Source organism: Schistocerca americana, chromosome 1 (assembly GCF_021461395.2).
Source record: "Schistocerca americana isolate TAMUIC-IGC-003095 chromosome 1, iqSchAmer2.1, whole genome shotgun sequence".
In the NCBI taxonomy this organism is placed as follows: domain Eukaryota; kingdom Metazoa; phylum Arthropoda; class Insecta; order Orthoptera; family Acrididae; genus Schistocerca; species Schistocerca americana.
In genome coordinates this window covers 989,874,510-989,895,987 of record NC_060119.1, presented here as the reverse complement: position 1 = coordinate 989,895,987, position 21,478 = coordinate 989,874,510, and the positions used below count along the sequence as shown (strand labels likewise).

Genomic DNA, 21,478 nt, shown 5'->3' with positions numbered 1-21,478 from the left:
CTTCTGTAAAGTTTGGAAGGTAGGAGGCGGGGTACTGGCAGAAGTAAAGCTGTGGGTACCGGGCGTGAGTCGTGCTTCGGTAGCTCAGTTGGTAGAGCACTTGCCCGCGAAAGGCAAAGGTCCCGAGTTCGAGTCTCGGTCGGGCGCACAGTTTTGGTCTGCCAGGAAGTTTCATATCAGCGCACACTCCGCTGCAGAGTGAAAATCTCATTCTGGAAACATCCCCCAGGCTGTGGCTAAGCCATGTCTCCGCAATATCCTTTCTTTCAGGAGTGCTAGTTCTGCAAGTTTCGCAGGAGAGCTTCTGTAAAGTTTGGAAGGTAGGAGACGAGGTACTGGCAGAAGTAAAGCTGTGGGTACCGGGCGTGAGTCGTGCTTCGGTAGCTCAGTTGGTAGAGCACTTGCCCGCGAAAGGCAAAGGTCCCGAGTTCGAGTCTCGGTCGGGCGCACAGTTTTGGTCTGCCAGGAAGTTTCATATCAGCGCACACTCCGCTGCAGAGTGAAAATCTCATTCTGGAAACATCCCCCAGGCTGTGGCTAAGCCATGTCTCCGCAATATCCTTTCTTTCAGGAGTGCTAGTTCTGCAAGTTTCGCAGGAGAGCTTCTGTAAAGTTTGGAAGGTAGGAGACGAGGTACTGGCAGAAGTAAAGCTGTGGGTACCGGGCGTGAGTCGTGCTTCGGTAGCTCAGTTGGTAGAGCACTTGCCCGCGAAAGGCAAAGGTCCCGAGTTCGAGTCTCGGTCGGGCGCACAGTTTTGGTCTGCCAGGAAGTTTCTTAACAAATGATTTGTTTACCTGGACTATATCCTGCGAGCAGTTGAATATTTTCCGTCTATAGTGTGAGATGGTGGACAACCTTGGGCCCTTCATAGCGGTATCATGTTTCCATTTCTCACGCGGGAACACGTTACACACATACCCTGAGGCTGCGCTCAACTGACTGCTGCGTCGCGTGGGCACGCCCGGGGACAATCCTGACTACGTACCATATACTTGATTGTCGACCTCTCTACTGCGCAAGTACCGCCGTTGCAGAATTTCGAATGATATGAAGTCCCAATGAACGTGTAGAGAATGAATGACATGGGCACTAATGCGTAGTGCGTGTTATGAACATTTGTGGCGAACTGGGATGATAACGACTGCGTTGTGATGTACGGCAATCACTGAAACTGTGTGGTTAAAGCGTGTCGATAAATAGTGAACAAAATAAGACAAAATAGTCCTTAAGAAAAGTCCCTTGGCAGAAAATCTAACGGATCTATAGGATAAACACAAAAAACGTGTTAAATTTATATCCCTTTACTTGATGTCAATAACGGCAATTTTAGATTTTTATGTCTAATGTTTTTCTTTCAGACCAACCATCGTGCATTCTGCTGAGAAATCACTTATCCTACTGTGTAGTTCTTTCATGACTCCTGAACCTTTTGAGCATCTGAGGCCTACCTGAATGACATTCTGTACATTCTACAACGCCATGTTCCAGTCCGGAGAGACAGTTCCTTGCTTGGGTACTAGTCTCTGTGATGGTACCACTCTTTATCCTGTGTCGACTGCTGTCACACCTGGTCTCTATGTCAAGCACGTTTATACGTCTAGACAAATAATACATCGGATGATCAAAAAGTCAGTATAAATTTAAAAACTTAGTAAACCACGGAATAATGTAGATAGAGAGGTAAAAATTGACGCACATGCTTGGAATGACATGGGGTTTTACTAGAACCAAAAAAAACAAAGTTCACAAAATGTCCTACAGATGGCGATGGGCAGCAAAGCTGCTACCGTTACGGGTGAGAGGTACGCCGGTATATTACAGAATCGCATCATCCCCAGCCTGGCTGATAAACACCTGCTGGAATGTGCGATGTTTATGCAGCATGGCGCTCCACCCCATATTGCTAGACGCGTGAAAGATCTCTTGTGCGTCGTTTGGTGATGATCGTGTGCTCAGCCGCCACTTTCGTCATGCTTGGCCTCCCAGGTCCCCAGACCTCAGTCCGTGCGATTGTTGGCTTTGGGATTACCTGAAGTCGCAAGTGTATCGTGATCGACCGACATCTCAAGGGATGCTGAAAGACAACATCCGACGCCACTGCCTCACCATAACTCTGGACATGCTTTACAGTGCTCTTCGCAGCATTACTCCTCGACTACAGTTATTGTTAAGAAATGATGGTGGACATATTGAGGATTTCCTGTAAAGAACATCATCTTTGCTTTGTCTTACTTTGTTATGCTAATTATTGCTATTCTGATCGGATTAAGCGCCATCTATCGGACGTTTTTTGAACTTTTGTATTTTTTTTGGTTCTAATGTCATTCCAAGCATGTGTCAGTTTGTACCTCTGTATCTACATTATTCCGTGGTTTATTCAGTTTTCACTACTCTGTGTGTGTGTGTGTGTGTGTGTGTGTGTGTGTGTGTGTGTGTGTGTGTGTTTGTGTGTGTGTGCCTTTGAAGGAGTAGGGAGAGAAAGAAATACAGAAACTAGAACAAAAGATAACTAAGAAAGGGGAACGTGGAACGGTGGAAGCGGGTGTGGAGGGAACCGGGGGACGGTAGGAAGGTAACACTTCCACAAATGTATTTCCGTCTTAGTTCAATCTGCATTCCTTTTGTCGCCAAAAAACACTTGAGAACGGAAGTTCATTACTATGAAGGTCACCACGGATTTCGTAGGTCTGCGACTGCACGCTGCGAAGATAAAAGAGTGAACGCCTTTGTATGCATTCTGCTGCTACATTACGATTCCGACGTTCACGAGTTTACAGTTGCTGCTTCGAAGCACACAGGGACATGAGCACCGAAAGAAACGTATACGTTATTTGCCGAGACGTCCTTGTCATCCGGTGCAGTGAAGCAAATACACGCAGCACGAAAATCAAAGGCTTGTAGCTACAATGCGTGGGAAAACGGCGCCTGTGGTAACCACAGCCGCCGAGGCCTGAGTGAAGCAACATGTACGGCAGAGCTGCGCCAAAGAGACCGGACTGAGTGAGGGGCCTGGACTCACTTCTCTCGATTTTGTTTCGCGTCAGTGAATGAGAAATACCAAACTCTCGACTAAGACAAGTACGGTCACGTTAGGGGCTGCGCGGTCTGCTTGCTGTAGTAAAATCTCTGGAATAGGATTGCACAATACCATAGCATCAGGTCGCAGTATATCTGATTTGCGGATTTGCTAGACAAACACACCGGGTGAGGCCTTCCTGCTCTTGTATTTTAATGTACTTAAGAACTAATACAAAGCCAAAAGGGCACATATTATGTGGCTCGTGGCCGTAATGTGACTGTATAACTCCACGAAATATTTTTTCCAAGTGGTTCTCCAGCTGTAATATATTAAATGAAGAACATGTTTGTATACATTATCAGCTGTTGTAGAAACTTTGTTTAAATTTGTTGCAGGTTTCTTTGTATGTGGAGCATCATGGAGCATCTGACGATTAACAAAGCTGACAACGCTCTCAGCTTTTAATTGTGAGAATTATTATAATATGAGAAATGTTATAATATCGTACATAGCATACATGCCAATTAAGAGTTACTAGACAAAAAGACACTTTATCATCTTGATTTCCTAAGTATTATGACATAGCTGCCTTGAACCACAAACGTAAGTTTTTATGTTATATGTCTCTAACACACTTGCGATAACTGAACACATAAATACTCCCGCTGAAAATCGGTCATGCACTATCTCATCAAAGGTATCCTAACACTTATTAGTGGACATTAATATGGCATGTGTATAACCTTCGCCTTGTGACGACTTGAGCACAGCTGTGGACACTTTCAGTGAAATGTCTGGATTCCTGACGGTATTTTCATTCTGACGTCGCAGCTACGAGGAATAGCGTGTTTTTTTCAGCAGAAGCGTTTCGCTTTATTGAGGTAAAGCATCAACAGTGGCCCGTGATTAACGAAATTTCCAATTTCACTTGTTTTTAACATCCAAAAAAATTGGTTAACGTGTTGCTTTTTGCTTACGGTGATTTCCGATTGGTTTCTCGCCTACATCGGGAAATGCCGTCTGCTAGCAAATATTTGGTGTCTTTGTTCGTTAGACACTGATAATTGTAGTTACCCTGCAGAACTAAGCATTTCTTACGTTTTGCGCACCACACTTTTTCGCACATCACTGTTTTCTGTTTCTTTTTATACTTCTAGATATGTATTGCGGTTTGTGTTTTGAAGCGCTGCCAATATAATATTGCCACTAGTTTGCCTTTGACCTCTTCTCTTTCTTTTTTGTGTGGGAGGGAGAAGCCATGCTGAGTGGACATAAGTCTGGGTTGGAGAAGAAGATGAGAAGCAAGAAATAAAATGAAATTGCAAGGGGGCGAGGGGTTGAGTGCGAGAGGGTGAAGGATGGAAAAAGCTCTTTTATTTTTCATGTAATTCCTTCACTTATTTTATATAATGTCTGGTTTCCAATATTTATTTGGTCACTGAGCATGTGTTTATTTTGTGTTCATGCTCTGTGTATGTGGAAATTTCTTGGAAAGCTAGTAGGTGGCTGTCTACTGATTCTAATGATGTTCATTTCCTTTTCAATATTGCTTGGTCTTATTTTAGATGACCTGCAAATGTTGAATGTTTTGTATCGTATTTAAATGCTATGACGTGTTCATCATATCTTGTGTCGAACGTCATGACAGACACTCCAGTGACTGTTTTTTCACAATCTTTGCAACCAGACTCTTAGTATCTGCTTTTGATTTCAATTTTGGGGTGTGCTTTTGCACTGAGTTGTTTGTTTTGCAAGTCATGTTTATGCTTCGTTTTTTGAATGTGTTACCTATTTTCTGTGTGAATTTGTTGACATAGGAAATGTGTAGTTCTGCAGAGGAACCAAACATTTGATTACACGTATCAGTGCCTAACGAAGAAAAATACCAAAGATGTCCTAGCAGACGACGTTTCCCAACGTAGGCGACAAACCAAGCGGAAACCACCGTAAGTAAAAGCCATGTATTTTTAAAGAACTTTTTTAGATCTTAAAAACAAATCATGTTGTAAATATCTTTAATAAAGACCACTCATAATGTTTTACCTCAAAAAAGCGCAACGCGTCTGGTGAAAACAAAACGACGCTATTTCCTGTTGTTGCAAAGACAGAACGAAAATACCTTCTGGAATTGTAAAGTAATTACGGACAATATGGCATCACCAATGGACACTTAGTTGTCTGAATGTCGCTGGAGGAATGGCAGCCTATTCTTCCCTGAAAGCCGAAACCCGAGACGGTGTTGATGTTGGGCGCTGATTTATTGAGCGAAGTCGACGATCTAACTCGTCCCAAAGATGGAGCATTTGGCTCATCACGGGAGTAAAGGAATATGTGGCATGTAAGGAGGTGCTCGACTACTGCACCCAATTCTTTTAACTCCCTTTGCACAGTCATTGTGCGAGCTAGGCTGCTGGTAGCATTTCTACTGATTTCATATCAGTATTTACAACCGTTCACCACAACGAAAAACCACGATTCTTTTGTTAGGAAATCACCCGCCAACTTTCAAAAAACTATTCAGTTAATTTCAAAATGTCTTCGCACATTTGAATCTTCGAACTAGAGAGAGGCTTGTTGATTTTCTTGCTCTACATAATTCGTTTCGTCAGATGGACGAGAAGCTTGCTGTACAGCCATGAGTCTGCCATTTGCAACTTTTAAATGGCCTCAGCACTTACACTGTCCGGAATTCACGCAGTACAATTCATCACATTTTCTGTGCACCCAGGAGCGATAAGCAGCCTAGGAAAGACATCACTTCTTTTTTGAAGTAATTATTTCCGTTACAGTGTAGAGAACTCAAGTAGTATACGAAACCGCAGTGCAACGAAGGCTCGCGGCAAGGGCACTACCTGACTTTCGGTGACAACTCATCCCCTACTGGTGAACGATTTTCGTAAACCACTAGTGTGAGATCTCTGGTCACGGTGCAGAAACGGTTGGACGGAAGTGCCACGGTACCTGTGCCACTTATAATAATGTCTGACATACCAAGATCTGGAAGTCCACGTAGCACTTTCTTTAGACAACATTATTCTCCGCCTCTTTCCATACCGATGGGTTCACCTTTGGTGACAAAGTCTGCTTTAAAATAGGGGTGTGCTGATACTTTTGATCATATAGTGTATATGTTACCGGCCAAAGCCGATTTTAGGATGAACTAGTTTCTCCTAGGTCAAACTGGTTCATCCTGTTACCGATAGGTTAAAACAGTTTAGCCAATGTCAAATGACTTTATCCTAGTTATAATTTATTTGCCTTAGGATAAACTGGTACGTCCTAGTCTCAACTAATTTCATATAGTTTATATCTTCTATAAGCTTTTCAAAGTAAACTGAACATAGGAATAGTAATAAAATAGTCAATATGATTCATTAAAGTTATTTATTAACTAATCAGTAAATTCACATCTATCACTAGATCAACTTACATATATCTATCCACAGAAATCACCTTATGTGCAATTTGATTATTTACTTATTTTAGCAAGGTTTAATTTGTTGGCACTTAGAATTGCAGAGCACTTGGTTTTTCTTACAATTGCATCTGTTTTTCATGCAACTGCACTTCACGAAGCCTTGCCCTGATCCGACAGAACATTTTGTGGCTGTAGTCCTTAAAGATATTTTAATATCCTGGTTAATATCTCCCACATCTAAAACCTTCTGAATGCAGACGTCGAAATCAGTTCATAAAAATAAAAAAGAAGTTAAAACAAATATTTTTAATGCTTTATTACACAAATATGGAAATTTAATCCTGCAATAACATTTTTGATGTACGCCATGTTAGGTGCTAACTTTGAAGAGGCCCTCATCAGTCTTTTGAAGTATTACTCCAATTACCTCTGCCTTTACCTGCATCTGGAATAGGTATGATTAAGTTGTCCTAAATATAACCTGATGGATGGGATTTGTCAGAGGAAGCTTTCATTGTTTCAGCTTGTTTTCCTTTTTAATTTTCTGTCGCTGTTTTTCTAGCATTTTGAATGTAGATTGTGTCAATTTTCACAACGTTATCATCATCTCTGTGTTCGTACTGTTCAGTACTGCTGTCATCTTCGATTGCTTTCTTTAGGTCATCTTCATCCAGAATATCATTTACAATTTCTTGAGGCAACAAGGAAGTGGAAAGTCCTATTCTAGGTTCGATTCCGAATAATGCTTTGTAAGGTTATTGTTTTATGCCAGAGTGGTGAGCTCGATTTTCATGAATTGGACGTACCTTAATCCGTCCGACCACTTCGTCGAATTGTTGTCCTTTAACGAAGACCTTACCACATTTCCAATGTCTTGGATGGCACATTAGACAGAACCCTGTCTTTGGCTTTGCCTTGGTTTTCCCCGCACAATTTTCAATTCTGACTAAAGCTCTGCGAGATCACTTATAACATTATTGACAAATTCTCTGCCATTAACAAATTGAAGAATGCACGTCACCCCTACTGTTAGGAATATATAATTCAAATGATAAGCCACTTCTTCATCCCTCTTTGATGTTAACGCACGAAGTAGAACAAAATTTGGTGAGATGGTCTTGGTAAACTAGAATGAATTTTAAATTCCTGTCTGGTTGTGTTTGGAAATCAATCAAATAGACTTGGTGTCTGCTTTGGAACAAGCCCTCTTTTCTTTTTTGACTTCTTTTGTTGACAAATATCACACACTGATAAAAAAATTGCCTTTTTGATATTGGCATATTTTTTTGATGTCTCGGCTAACATCCTATCGCGACCACCATGATCCGCAGCTACATGAGCTGCGTCAATCACATCATAAAGTTCATCAGCTGGAACAAAGTATTTAATATTTACTTCATGAGTGTTTTCACAGCAACAATTTTCAAAATAGCAAATAGTTTCAAATCGTTTCAGTCTTCTTCTTTGTAATGGTGTTATTTTTTTCAACTTTTCCGCGTCTTCTACTTGAGTGACCAAATCCGCATATTCGTCTACTTTTTGTTTTCACTCTGCAAAATCTCCTCCAATAACTTTTCTCTCCACGGCTTTTGATTGGCTTACCTACAACACGAAGGCTCATCCATCATGGAACGCCTCACAATAATTATACTAGGATATTAATAAAGTCTATTAAACCCAACCAGCAACTTAACACGCGCACTCGTCGATGCAAAATACTGTTCAATATAAAGAACACTGCGAGCGGACAGCGGAGGCTCGAGGGGTGAGCCCGTTCGTACAGGCAGCGACATGCGTTCCGACCGGGCAAAACTAGTCCAGACTAGGACGTACCAGTTTATCCTCAAGCATATAAATACTAACTAGGATAAACCAAGTCACAGTAAGAGACACATATTAGTCTTGTATGTCCATCTCAACGTTCTGCATTTGGTACAGGTCAGTCGTGCATAAGTCTCCTTGTATGTTACTTTACATAAATTCAGTTGTTTAAAATGAATTTTTGACGACTGGTAATGCGCAATCCGCAATACTTCGGAGTCTTTTGCGTCATATTATTCTATTTTAATTTCTTAATCTGCCACTGTATGTGTTTTTAAGGCACTACATAACTATCTTTGTGCTACTGTACACTATTTTCTTCCCTTTTTAGTAATTCCTGAATCAAGATGACGTAGAAAAGGGTGGAAGCCTTTTGCTGAATAAAATATAAGATGACATAAACGGTGACACTCTTTTTACTATATTATGAGGAACAGAATGTCTTGATATCTCTGATAGCTTCCTAAATTGGTTAATTCAAACGTGTTTCTCTAATGCTGTTGATTATTTCTGTTCTCAACCACTTCATACTTGACACAGTTTGGTGATTGAACTCTTGCAACGCTCTACATGGTTTTTACACGGGAAGCCTGCGTGAACTATTAATCTGCACAACTAACTTTTTGAAGTCATTAATTACATTCTCATTTGTCTCCTACTGTCTGTGCTGTGTGCGTTTGTTATGTACTACTATTGCTGAAAACCTAATCAATTATATTTCCTTCGTGTTTCACAAATTCTTTGAAACGTTGTTAGTGCTCAGTTGAAAATTCTACTTACAGCTTATTGTTACACCGTAAGTGTTGGTATAAATGTGTTGAACAAGGATGAAGTTCAGACTTGAGTCGCCTACTCACCTGTTTCGCTCGTCATTTGTAAAACTGCCGTCCACTGGGGTAAACAAACTGGAATAAACCTGCATTGCGGCCACTGCTATAACGAGAGTTGTGGGGTGGGCACGGTGGTATTGTGGGCGTCTCCATCACGACGCGAATCGAAATCCATTATTCTCGTCTGGCAGCGGCAGTATTTCTTGCACCTGGGTTGTTATCTGCACACACCACAAGCCAATAATTCCATATTGGTAGTGGCCCTCTTCATATTCAGTGCTTTACAGTAGCGGCGGTATTGAGGCTGCGAATCAGTTCTGCGTCGCGAAACGTAATTAACGAGAGCTGCGACCCTCAAGTTATATTGTGAACCCAGGACAGAGGTCGCAGTGATCATGGATACGGAGCTCAATATAGAAGCCAATCGGATTTGTGAATCACTCAAATTCGAAGAAATTAGCGTTCCTAGAATATCTATCATACATCTGTCGTACCAATGACATGGGCCTACAGCTCTAGAAAATGTTACATTCTTAACACAAACCCAGCTGTGCAGTATATCACCTGAGAGACAAGATTCTGTTAAATAAAAAATATCTGAAGGTAACGTGTGAATAGATGACTACCAATACTGGGGGCATGAAATTTTCCGGCATTTTTTCCTGGTATTATCTTATTCATACATACAATCTTACTCATTCTTCATTCATTTTCTGCCTTCGTCCTTCAATCTTTCCAAACTCCAAGGGCGTATACGAGTAATACAGTATGTAAAGGGATATGAAACTCTAATAATCATGTTGTATTGAGGCATTGTACTAGCAGACAGACAAAGTTACGGAGAATTGGCGCTCAGTGGCAGGAACGAAATGAGGCAGGAGATATACTAATTTAGTTTTGCAATAAAATTCAGGAACTAATAGTGAATAACTTTTGTCTTAATTCGACGTGGGTCACGACATATTTACTTCAAAAGGTCACGCTCAGACCGGGGGGCGACGCGGTATTGCTGGTCATCCGATTCCTACTATGCAAGCGGGTGCGTACAGGAGTGAAACAGCGGAGGGGTAAAGCTGAGATATTTTATGTCTCTGCGGTTGGAGACAGTACAGAAACAGTTAGATGTCAGGCTAACTGAGGTAGGTGTAGTCATGAAGTGAAATGAGACACTGTACGGGCGTACTGGTATGCTTTTCATTGCTTCTTTACATGTTAGCAACGAACATGCAGCAGAGCACAGACACTGGTTTACAAAAATATAGATGAGGCTTACTAAAACAAATGGCAACCTCGACCTATAACTTTGTCAGGAGACAGTAACATATGGTACTACTGACAACGAACGATAGAGTACCAGAATCTATTTTTCTAAAAGAAACGTTAAGTACTCGTCACAGTGAAAGTGGCGCACAGACATAGGTACATACAAACAAATTCACGATGGGAAACATTAACACTAGTCCAGGGGTACATATTGACAAGCTTTGCAAGTCCTTCTTAGCGCAAAAAGTTAACTGAGTCTGGTATTCCCTCAAATAGTAACTGCTGTAGGCGCGTTCATCCGAGCCTGCTGTCGTTCGCTGAAATTCTCGAGCTCTGCAGAACTTTAATCCTCTGTGCGGTTGAGGGAATCTATGTAAGGCGGTTGAGCATTTTTGTTTGTAGAAGATAAATGATTGCGCCGCTTTTTACCTCCAGCTCGCAATCAATAAGTCTGAAATCTTCGGTTTTCGAATGCGTGCGGCCTCTCACAGAAGCAGCTTGCACTGTACGTCTCTACCTAAGTTACAAGGCTTACAACTAATATTTATACTTTCATGATTGTTCTCTTTTTCCTGGCAACTTTTCATGATTCGCTGATTCCACTGCTCAAAAATCGTAAGAAGAAGAAGTATACTTGCGTATGTCCTGGGACGCGGGAAGATTCTAGCTGGATTACTTCATGAATAGACGATATATATATATATATATATATATATATATATATATATATATATATATATATAAACTACAACGATGTCCAAAATTAAAGCAAGAAACGGATATTTTGCAAGGTTACTTTTGTTTAGCCACAAAACTGTATACACAGGTCATACTAAAGTAGAAACAATGTAAAGAATACAGAACGAAAACACGTGCAACATGCATAGCAGCAGACAATCATGTTCTCCGTTTCTTCCAGCTTGTCGCATTTACACACACATTCTGAAAACTGCTTAATGTGCTCAGTATGTGGTGTGACTACCTCTGGCAGGAATATAAGCCTGACAAGTACGGGGCAGTCTGCAAATGATGTTATCAGTCTCATGTTGAGACAGTTACGCCCTTTTTTCCCGAAAAGCTGCTCCTATGCCTCGTGGAGTGGTTGGTGGATGCTGATGCGGGGTAGCACGTTTCCCTACTGCAGCCCAGACATGCTCTATAGGATTAAAATCGGGAGAGCGATCAGGCCACTACGCGCGTGCCAAATCTTTCGTTTCCTTGGAAACATCAAACACCTGTGTTCCATGGGGACGAGCATTATTGTCCATCAGTACGAAGTCTAGGACCACAGCTCCTCGCAACAACTGCACATGAGTTCTCAAGATCTCTTCACGATACCTGACAGCAGTTAAGCCTTGCCAATTCACTCATACAGTTTCATGGAGGTCGGCTGGTCAACATAATCCCTGCCCACACCATTACTGATCCTCGTCGGTATTGGCCTGTTTCCACAGTGTTCGGATCTGTAACACCCCAATTACAGAAACCCTAGTAAACAACCCATTGTTGTAAAAGAAATAGGAAAATCAGTCATCCTGACTGCAGACGGCAACTACTGACGACAAAATTTACGCTTGTGATAATTTGATCAACAGGAATTTCATGTGAATAATAATATTTTTGATGAAATAGAGACTGAATGAAAGAATCTGGTACGATACACAACAAAAACATCAAAGAAATAATTGAAAAATTAATAATAACGAAGGTTAAGGGCCGGCCAATGTGGCCGAGCGGTTTTAGGCGCTTCAGTCTGGAACCGCGCGACCGCTACGGTCGCAGGTTCGAATCCTGCCTTTGGCATGGATGTGTGTGATGTCCTTAGGTTAGTTAGGTTTGATTAGTTCTAAATTCTAGGGGACTGATGACCTCAGATGTTAAGTCCTATAGTGCTGAGAGCCATTTGAACCTTTTTTTTTTTTTTTTTTTTTTTTTTTAAGGTTAAGGCCCATATAGTAAATTGGCCAAAGATAACATTAACATAGAAGAGAGTTGTAGACGCATCGAGAAGGAAGTTCGATGTGACAATCATGTAACTCGGAAATGGAAATGTTCAGTTGCTATCTAGTCGCTCTCTAGTACTATTGCGATAGTAGCATGCATGTTAGCGCTACTAGATTGTTTTAAGTTAATCGGAAGTTTGAAAGTTTTGCGATATAGCCTGAAGTTTTATTCAGAAGTCATACTAAAGTCAAGTCATCTTTACCGTTAGCAAGGTAACGGGACACGGAGATTCGTGACGAAATTAAATCGTGTGAGACTTGTGATGGGACTTAGTCTTCGTGATACTGAATAACCACGAACATTCAAGGACATTGAAAAAGAAAGATCGCCGACAGAAAAAACAAATATTAGTCTGGAATAGGTAACAGACAAACGCAAACACGAAGAACGTACAATTGCGCCGAGTTGTCAAAAGTTGTCGTCAACGACAGGATTACCGGTGCAAACGAAAGCAATTCCCTAAGTGAGAAATCGGTGTGTGTGCTCAGCGTAGGGACAATTAATTACAAGGAACAATTGAATCGAATTCCAACTTTAATTCTTCGTGTCGCCTACATAATTGAATAGACATTATCATGAGAGTTAGTGAAAATTAATTGACCTTTAGAATATTATGAACCGAAGAATGAATTCATGGTTATTTAACAGAGAACAGTCATCGATTTGTCCCAAGATTATGACACATACTGATCATTGCATAAGTATATGTTATCTCTGGAATTATGTCACGTAGTTATAGAACACGCGACGTAGTGTCGTCTTGACGACGGCATAACAATTTATCAACTTAACATCCTCGCAATTCCACAATGTGGCCACGACTTGGGTGATGGGTTGGAGATTCACAACTTTATATTATTAATATTCAACATCCATTATGTAACTGGGCATAATAAAAAGAAGAACTGCAGTATGCCAGTTTTCTCAAGCTGAAAAGTCTGTTTCGGACTCACAACAAAGGAGAAGTAGTGGTCATCATTAGGCCAAAGGAGTCATCACGTCATCGAGTGGTGCAATTGCCGTGTTTATCAGTGAAGAAACAAGGGCGGCTGACACATTCTGATGCGGAGCTCTATCGAAATAGTGACATTAATCACGAAAGACGGTATCTAAAATATGACCAAACCACGCGAGGAGTTTGTGTTTTTCTACTAGTTGTCGTCAACGGGAACGGCAGACGTCGGTCCACGTCATAACGACTGGGACAACCATCACCACCGAGTCGTGTCAACTCGAAGGTGATCCTGACGCCACAGATCCTAAAATCGTGTTCCACGTCCACTTCAGATGAGAATCCGTCGAGAATCACTCTCCAGATCAAATCGGAACTCGCCTGTGAGAAGAACATTGGCCCACTCTAGGGCAGTTTTGCGCCCTAAAAAAAAAAAAAAAAAAAAAAAAAAAAAAAAAAAAAAAAAAATTGCAGGTCTTCAACAATAAAGGCCAACCTGCCCGAGTCTTCTGTACGCTATTTGTCTCGATACAACACGTCCAGTACATGCTGCGAGGTCAGGTGCCAGTCGCCGCGCAGTACTAAGGCGTTACCGTCGTGCCCATACAGCCATAACAGGTCCTCCCTCTCTGACGTCACATGTGGTGGGCCCTATCCACGTCTTTGGGATACAGTTTCGGTCTCTATAAACTGCCCCCACAGCTAAGAAACAACAGAACTATTCACATTAAGCCATCGAGCCACATCAGTTTACGACTGTCCTTCTTCCGGTGGCCCTCCACCGCAGAGTCTGTTAGGCGTTTTCTCTGTGCCATATTGCACCGTTTGTGACTGTGTACATGGCTACTGTGTATGTGGGACTACTCGGCAAACACTACACAGTTTTAGAGGTACCCTGACGTCATCATTGGCGTGGTTGTCCATTGGCCGGAATGCCATATTCCACGCAGAATACAAACGTACGAATCTATTGACAGTTTGTACGGTTATATGGTTATATTGTGAATTAAACACAGGACGGGAAAATAGTGGTTTGTTGCATTAAGTTTGGACACCAGTTTATGATGCTTAGACCGCATTTCTAGAGAATAGCTCCGGAGATTCAACGTGCAAAGCAGTGGATACGAAACTACTAAACTACTGAGGAAGGTAATGTAATGTGTGTGAAATCTTATAGGACTTAACTGCTAAGGTCATCAGTCTCTAAGCTTACACACTACTTAACCTAAATTATCCTAAGGTCAAACACACACAGCCATGCCTGAGGGAGGACTCGAATCTCCACAGGAACCAGTCGCACAGTCCATGACTGCAGCGCCATAGACCGCTCGGCTAATCCCGCGCGGCTACTGAGGAAGGATGGTAGGTTAATACGCGTATATGCCTGAAATTCTCTACGGCAGTAGATACTGAGATAATGCATACCACAGCAGCCAGCACGGTTGAAGAGGACTGGATGTCTCTAAGAGGGGTAAGTTGAACAGACGAACCTGTGAAAGTAACTGCGAAGAAACCTTGGGTATCAGGGGAGATACTTCACAGAGAAAGGACGAAAGTAGAGAAACGCTCATGGAAAGACAGGAGCGCAGGGATATAAGTCACCTGGCAATGAAATAAGTAGGAAATGGATGGCGGCTAAGGCAAAAAGGCTGCAGGAAGAATTTGAGGAAATCAAAAAAGAAAAGATATTAGGAAGGACTGATTCAGCATGTAGAAAAATGGAAAGAATATGTTGAAGGCCTCTGTGATGGAGAGGAACTGTCTCATGAGGTGATGGAAGAACAAGTAGGAGTTTATATTAAAGACATAGTTTGGAACACAAATAAGACGGACAGCATGGACAATAGTTCTATAGAATTTCAGAAAACACTGGAGGAAGCACCAATGAAGTATCTACTCAAGTTCCTGTCTAGAATTTATGAGACTGTAGACGCACCATCAGATTTTAATAATAATGTATTCCACACAGTCCCAAAGTAGCAGAGTCCATAAGACGGAGACTCTCATACGATCAGCTTAATAACTGATACACCAAAGTTCATTACGAGAGTAATACACAGAAAAATTAGAAAGAATATTGAAGATCTGTTACAAGAATAGTTTGACTTTGTGAAAGGTAAATACAACAGAGAGGCAGTTTAGACGTTGCGCTAGCTAATGGTAGCAAGACTTAAGATAAATCTAGACACATACATTGGGATTTTTCGAACTAGCAAATGGCCTTAGACAGTGCAAAATGGTGCGAGATTACAAAATTCTAAAAATAAAAAATAAAAAAATCAACTTTGATGGACGATCACGAATTAAGTACTTGGATTAAAAGTGCGAGACAGGGAAAAACAGCCTGTCGAAGGAGCACGACGGAAAGAAATGAAAGATTCAAGAGTTAGATTGAAATTCAGTTTGAAATGATATTAAAGACAAGATTCGTTGATGACATTACTATTATCAGTCAAAGTGAAGATGAAACACCAGACCACCTAGTGAATGTGAATATGGACTGAGGGTAAAACGAAGAAAGAGCAAAGTTGTGAGGAGTAGCAGAAATAAGATTATCGACAAAGTGATCAAAACTGGGATCCACGAAGCAGACGAAATTGAGGAAATCCGCTACCTTCGATGCAAAACAACACATTACGGACGGAACAAGGACGATGTAACAGACGGACTAGGACTGGCAAAAAAGCATTCCTGGCCATCACGAATCTACTTAACATCAACTTTCACTTGGGGAAGAAATTTCTAAGACAGTACGTCTGGAGTACATCATTGCTAGGTGGTGAACCATGGGCAACGGGTACACCGGGAGAGAATCGATCATTTGAGATGTAGTGCGATACAAGAAGTTGAAAATTAGGTCGACTGGTGAGGTAAGGAATAAGCAAGTTCCGCGCTCAGAATATACGATGTGTGTGAAATCTCGTGGGACTTACCTGCTAAGGTCATCAGTCCCTAAGCTTGCACACTACTTAACCTAAAGTATCCTAAGGACAAACACACACACCCATGCCCGAGGGAGGACTCGAACCTCCGCCGGGACCAGCCGCACAGTCCATGACTGCAGCGCCTAGACCGCTAGGCTAATCCCGCGCTGCAGAATAGAATATGCAATGAAAGAAAACATAGGAAACGCTGACAATATGTACAGATATGCTCATAGGGCGTTTTAAGAGATCAGGGAATAACTTCCGTGATATTAGACCGAGTTATAGAGGGTAAACACTGTACGGGAAGACAAAGATTAGAATGTATCCTAAGAGATAATGGAGGACGTTTGGTGCAAGTGCTATTCTGAAATGCAAACAGTGGCTAAAAGCAATCCGTGGAGGGCCGGATTAAACCAGTCATAAGATTGATGCCCTAAAATAAATCCATATTTTTCTTATTTAGTCTGATCAGCGGCTATATCTGTAGAGTGGTACTCATAATCATATCTTCGACATGTAAGAAATGTAACATGTTGGTTCTCAGATTTTAGTGGGCAACATCTTTGCTTGAGCGACATCAGGTAGGTAAGAAACGTGAGTTATTTAATTACGTATTTTGCATTTGATGTGAGTACTAAAACGGGGATGATGCTTCCAATGTGGTCCAACGGTATTCTACCGACGCAGCAATTGGCAGTGCGGATCACTAAACAAAAGGGCGCCGACGGTTCGCGGCGGTGAGAAAAACGTGACGTAATTGTCAGATCACCATTCTGCATTCTCATTAAGCGGTTGTTTGAAACTAATCTATGTATGGTGTATTAGCTCACAAGAGGTTTTGAACTTGTAATGATCATTGTATGTTATATCAACGTGTTATTACCAAAATCTGTGTTAATTTATATGTGTGTCGCCTACGTATCTTGAGTAGTGATGTAATCCTACCAACAGGCAATATAAATAGTTTTCAATTTTACTGATTTTTGAGTAACAGTGAAAATCCTTTGAGTAATATATATTTGAAGCTCCTTTGGAAATTACTAGCGACCAGTGTAGTTTGAAAAGTATTGATCACGTCGGAACATATACTGAAAGTTTCGTGTTTGGGCATTTAATCAACACTAACTCAGTTGAGAAAAATAGACTGAATCATAATTTTAAGAAAACAGAAAGAAGAAAATTTAAATTTTTTTGAACTAACCCTTTAAATTGTATCAACAAATTCTTCGAGCTAAAATTTGACTTTCCTGGTAACGCATTCAGGAAGATCAGAAGCTTATGATTACGCAAACTTTGCTCAAGTAAAAAAAAATCTGTATAAATTTCGTACTAACATTTTAAGAGATACATTCATATTACAGAAAATATAAAGACAAAAAGTTAAACGAAAAACTTGAAAATGAATCGGTGAATATCTTCAGATGCTTCGGCAATATACTTAAATAAAAATTGTAACACGTAGAAATAGGTACAATTGTAAAATAGATCTAAGCAAATTATAATCCATACTGGTAAGATTTTTTTATTTATTTTATTTATTTATTTATTGTTCCGTGGGACCACATTTAGGAGAAGTCTCCATGGTCATGGAACGAGTCAATACATGAAATTATAACACGATTGTAGAAACACATAAAATGAAACAAGTCGTTAGTTTAAATAAAGAAAATCAAGAATGTAACACTGGAATTTGCTTAATTTTTTCTCTCTTCCAGGAGCTCCTCGACAGAATAGAAGGAGTGAGCCATGAGGAAACTCTTCAGTTTAGACTTAAAAGTGTTTGGGCTACTGCTAAGATTTTTGAGTTCTTGTGGTAGCTTATTGAAAATGGATGCAGCAGAATACTGCACTCCTTTCTGCACAAGAGTCAAGGAAGTGCATTCCACATGCAGATTTGATTTCTGCCTAGTATTAACTGAGTGAAAGCTGCTAACTCTTGGGAATAAGCTAATATTGCTAACAACAAACGACATTAAAGAAAATACATACTGTGAGGGCAATGTCAAAATTCCCAGACTATTGAATAGGGGTCGACAAGAGGTTTTCGAACTTACACCATACATAGCTCGAACAGCCCGTTTTTGAGACAAAAATACCCTTTTTGAATCAGAAGAATTACCCCAAAAAATAATACCATATGACATAAGCGTATGAAAATATGCGAAGTATACTACTTTTCGTGTTGAAATGTCACTTATTTCAGATACTGTTCTAATGGTAAATAAAGCGGCATTTAGTTTCTGAACAAGATCCTGAACATGGGCTTTCCACAACAGCTTACTATCTATCCGTACGCCTAGGAACTTGAACTGTTCCGTCTCGCTTATAACATGCCCATTCTGTCTGATTAAAATGTCAGTTCTTGTTGAATTGTGGGTTAGAAACTGTAAAAACTGAGTCTTACTGTGATTTAGCATCAAATTATTTTCCACAAGCCACGAACTTACTTCATGAACTACATTATTTGATAATGTTTCAATATTACACACAAGATCCTTCACTACCAAGGTGGTGTCATCAGCAAACAGAAATATTTTTGAATCACCAGTAATACTAGAAGGCATATCATTTACATAAATAAGGAACAGCAGTGGCCCCAGCACCGACCCTTGGGGAACGCCCCATTTAACAGTGCCCCATTGGGACTGAACATCATTACCACTCTCAATATTGCGGAGGATTACCTTCTGCTTTCTGTTCTTAAAGTAGGAGGCGAACCAATTGTAAGCTACTCCCCTTACTCCATAATGTTCCAACTTCTGCAGTAATATTTTGTGGTCAACACAGTCAAAAGCCTTCGTTAAATCAAAGAAAACACCTAACGTTCTCAACCTTTTATTTAATCCGTCCAAAACCTCACAGAGAAAAGAGAATATAGCATTTTCAGTTGTTAAGCCATTTCTAAAACCAAACTGTACATTTGACAGCAAATTATGTGAATTTAAATGCTGCAGTAACCTTGTATATACAAGCCTCTCGATAACTTTAGCAAACACCGATGGCATAGAAATAGGTCTATAATTGTCAACATTATCCCTGTCTCCCTTTTTATAAAGTGGCTTCACTACCGAGTACTTTAATCGGTCAGGAAACCGACCACTGCTAAAGGAAAAGTTACAGATATGGCTAAGTACTGAGCTAATATACGTGGAACAATACTTCAGTATTCTGCTAGATACCCCGTCATATCCATGAGAGTTCTTGGTCTTTAGTGATTTAATTATTAACTCAATCTCCCTCTTGTCAGTATCATGGAGGAGCATTTCAGGTAACAGTCTCGGAACACTTTTTTCTAAGAGCGCTATATGATTCCCTGTTGGGACTAGGTTTCTATTTAGTTCACCTGCTATATTCAGAAAGTGATTATTAAGTACTGTACATATATGCGACTTATCAGCAACACGGACATCCCCACTACGCACTGATTCTATATCCTCGACCTGTCTCTGCAGACCAGCCACTTCCTTTACGACTGACCATATGGTTTTAATTTTATCCTGAGACTTAGCTATTCTATCTGCATACCACATACGTTTTGCCTTCCTAATAACTTTTTTAAGCACCTTACAATACTGTTTGTAATGGGCTGCTGCATTTAGATTTTGACTGTTTCTAACGTTTTGATATAATTGCCACTTTGTTCTACAAGATATTCTTATCCCTTTAGTCAGCCACCCAGGCTGCCTGTTTGTGCTAGTACCCTGTTTTAAACGTTCTAACGGAAAGCAACTTTCAAAGAGCACGAGAAAAGTCTTGAGGAAAGCATTATATTTATCGTCTACTGTATCAGCACTATAAACATCTTGCCAATCTTGTTCCTTGATAAGGTTTACAAAAGTCTGTACAGCAACTGGATCAGCTTTCCTAAAAAGTTGGTAACTATATTTAACATGTGTTGAAGCACAAAAATCTTTTAGACTTAAAATTTGTGCATCATGATCTGAAAGGCCATTCACCTTTTTGCTAACAGAATGCCCTTCTAATAATGACGAATGAACAAAAATATTGTCTATGGTTGTTCTACTGTTCCCTTGCACTCTCGTTGGAAAGAATACGGTTTGCATAAGATTATATGAATTAAGGAGGTCTACCAGCATCCTTTTCCTTGCACAATCACTTATACAATTAATATTGAAGTCACCACATATAACTAACTTTTTGTATTTCCTATAAAGTGAACCAAGAACCTTCTCTAGCTTTAGCAAAAATGTTGTGAAATCGGAGTCTGGGGATCTATAAATAACAACAGTAAGAAGTTTAGCTCCACTAAATTTAACCACACCTGCACAACATTCAAACACCTTTTCAGTGCAGTACTTTGAAACATCAATTGACTCAAATGGGATACCGTTTTTCACATACATGGCTACTCCCCCACACCGCAAAGAGCTCCTAGAAAAGCTGCCAGCCAACCTGTATCCTGGTAAAGGAAGCCTCTGAATTATCTCCTTATTTAAGAAGTGTTCAGATATACCAATAATTTCAGAGTCAACATCTATAAGCAGTTCACTAACTTTATCTCGAATACCTTGTATATTTTGATGAAATATACTAATTCCCTCATTAATCGGATACCCAAGCTTTGTAGAAAGTGGTTTCTTTGTTAGAGAGACTTCCCTTAAGCAGGAATACCTATCAGCTGACTTCAATCTAAAAAAGGTACAGCTCTAACACCCACAACTACCGGAATTTTCCCATGAGTGATCCCACCACCCCCACCTATGCTGTCACCTATAAGTTTTGCCAACCTCCCCTTCCCATACCTGTTGAGGTGCAGGCCATGTCTAGTGAAACCCGTCCTACTGATAGACTCCACCGACACCACTGAAATGTGACTCATGCCTTCTGTCATCAGCGCACCCCCAAGTCTCATGTTATTATGCCTGACGGCTATATTAAGATGAGGCCGATCGTGACGCTGAAACAGTTCCACGAAATGCACATTCGTGTTGCCAGTCTGAGTGGCTATCTTTTCCAGGTCACCATCTATGTCATACTTCCCATCCCTATCAATACTATTACCAGCCCCACCCACAATCACTACCTGATCCTCTTTAGTAAAATCCCTACATAACCCCCCTATGTTAAAAGTCACCTGAGCCAATCCTGCATTAGGCTTCACAATGCTGGTGACCTGGTACTCACTCCCCAAAACTTCCTGCAACTGCTGGCCTACACCTCTACCATGAGAACTACCTAACAGCAGAACCTTCTTCTTTCTCTTAGACTTTGCAACTGTCCTA

The 21,478-nt window shown here is 40.7% G+C and overlaps 3 non-coding genes across 3 annotated transcripts; all 3 read left to right on the top strand.

Annotated features, from left to right (window-relative positions):
* The first annotated feature begins 73 nt into the window (after nt 1–73).
* Nucleotides 74–148, top strand: Trnas-cga. The gene has a single exon. It is a non-coding gene; the product is annotated as a tRNA-Ser (tRNA).
* Nucleotides 149–374: 226 nt separating this feature from the next.
* Nucleotides 375–449, top strand: Trnas-cga. The gene has a single exon. It is a non-coding gene; the product is annotated as a tRNA-Ser (tRNA).
* Nucleotides 450–675: 226 nt separating this feature from the next.
* On the top strand, nt 676–750 carry Trnas-cga. The gene has a single exon. It is a non-coding gene; the product is annotated as a tRNA-Ser (tRNA).
* Nucleotides 751–21,478: the final 20,728 nt, after the last annotated feature.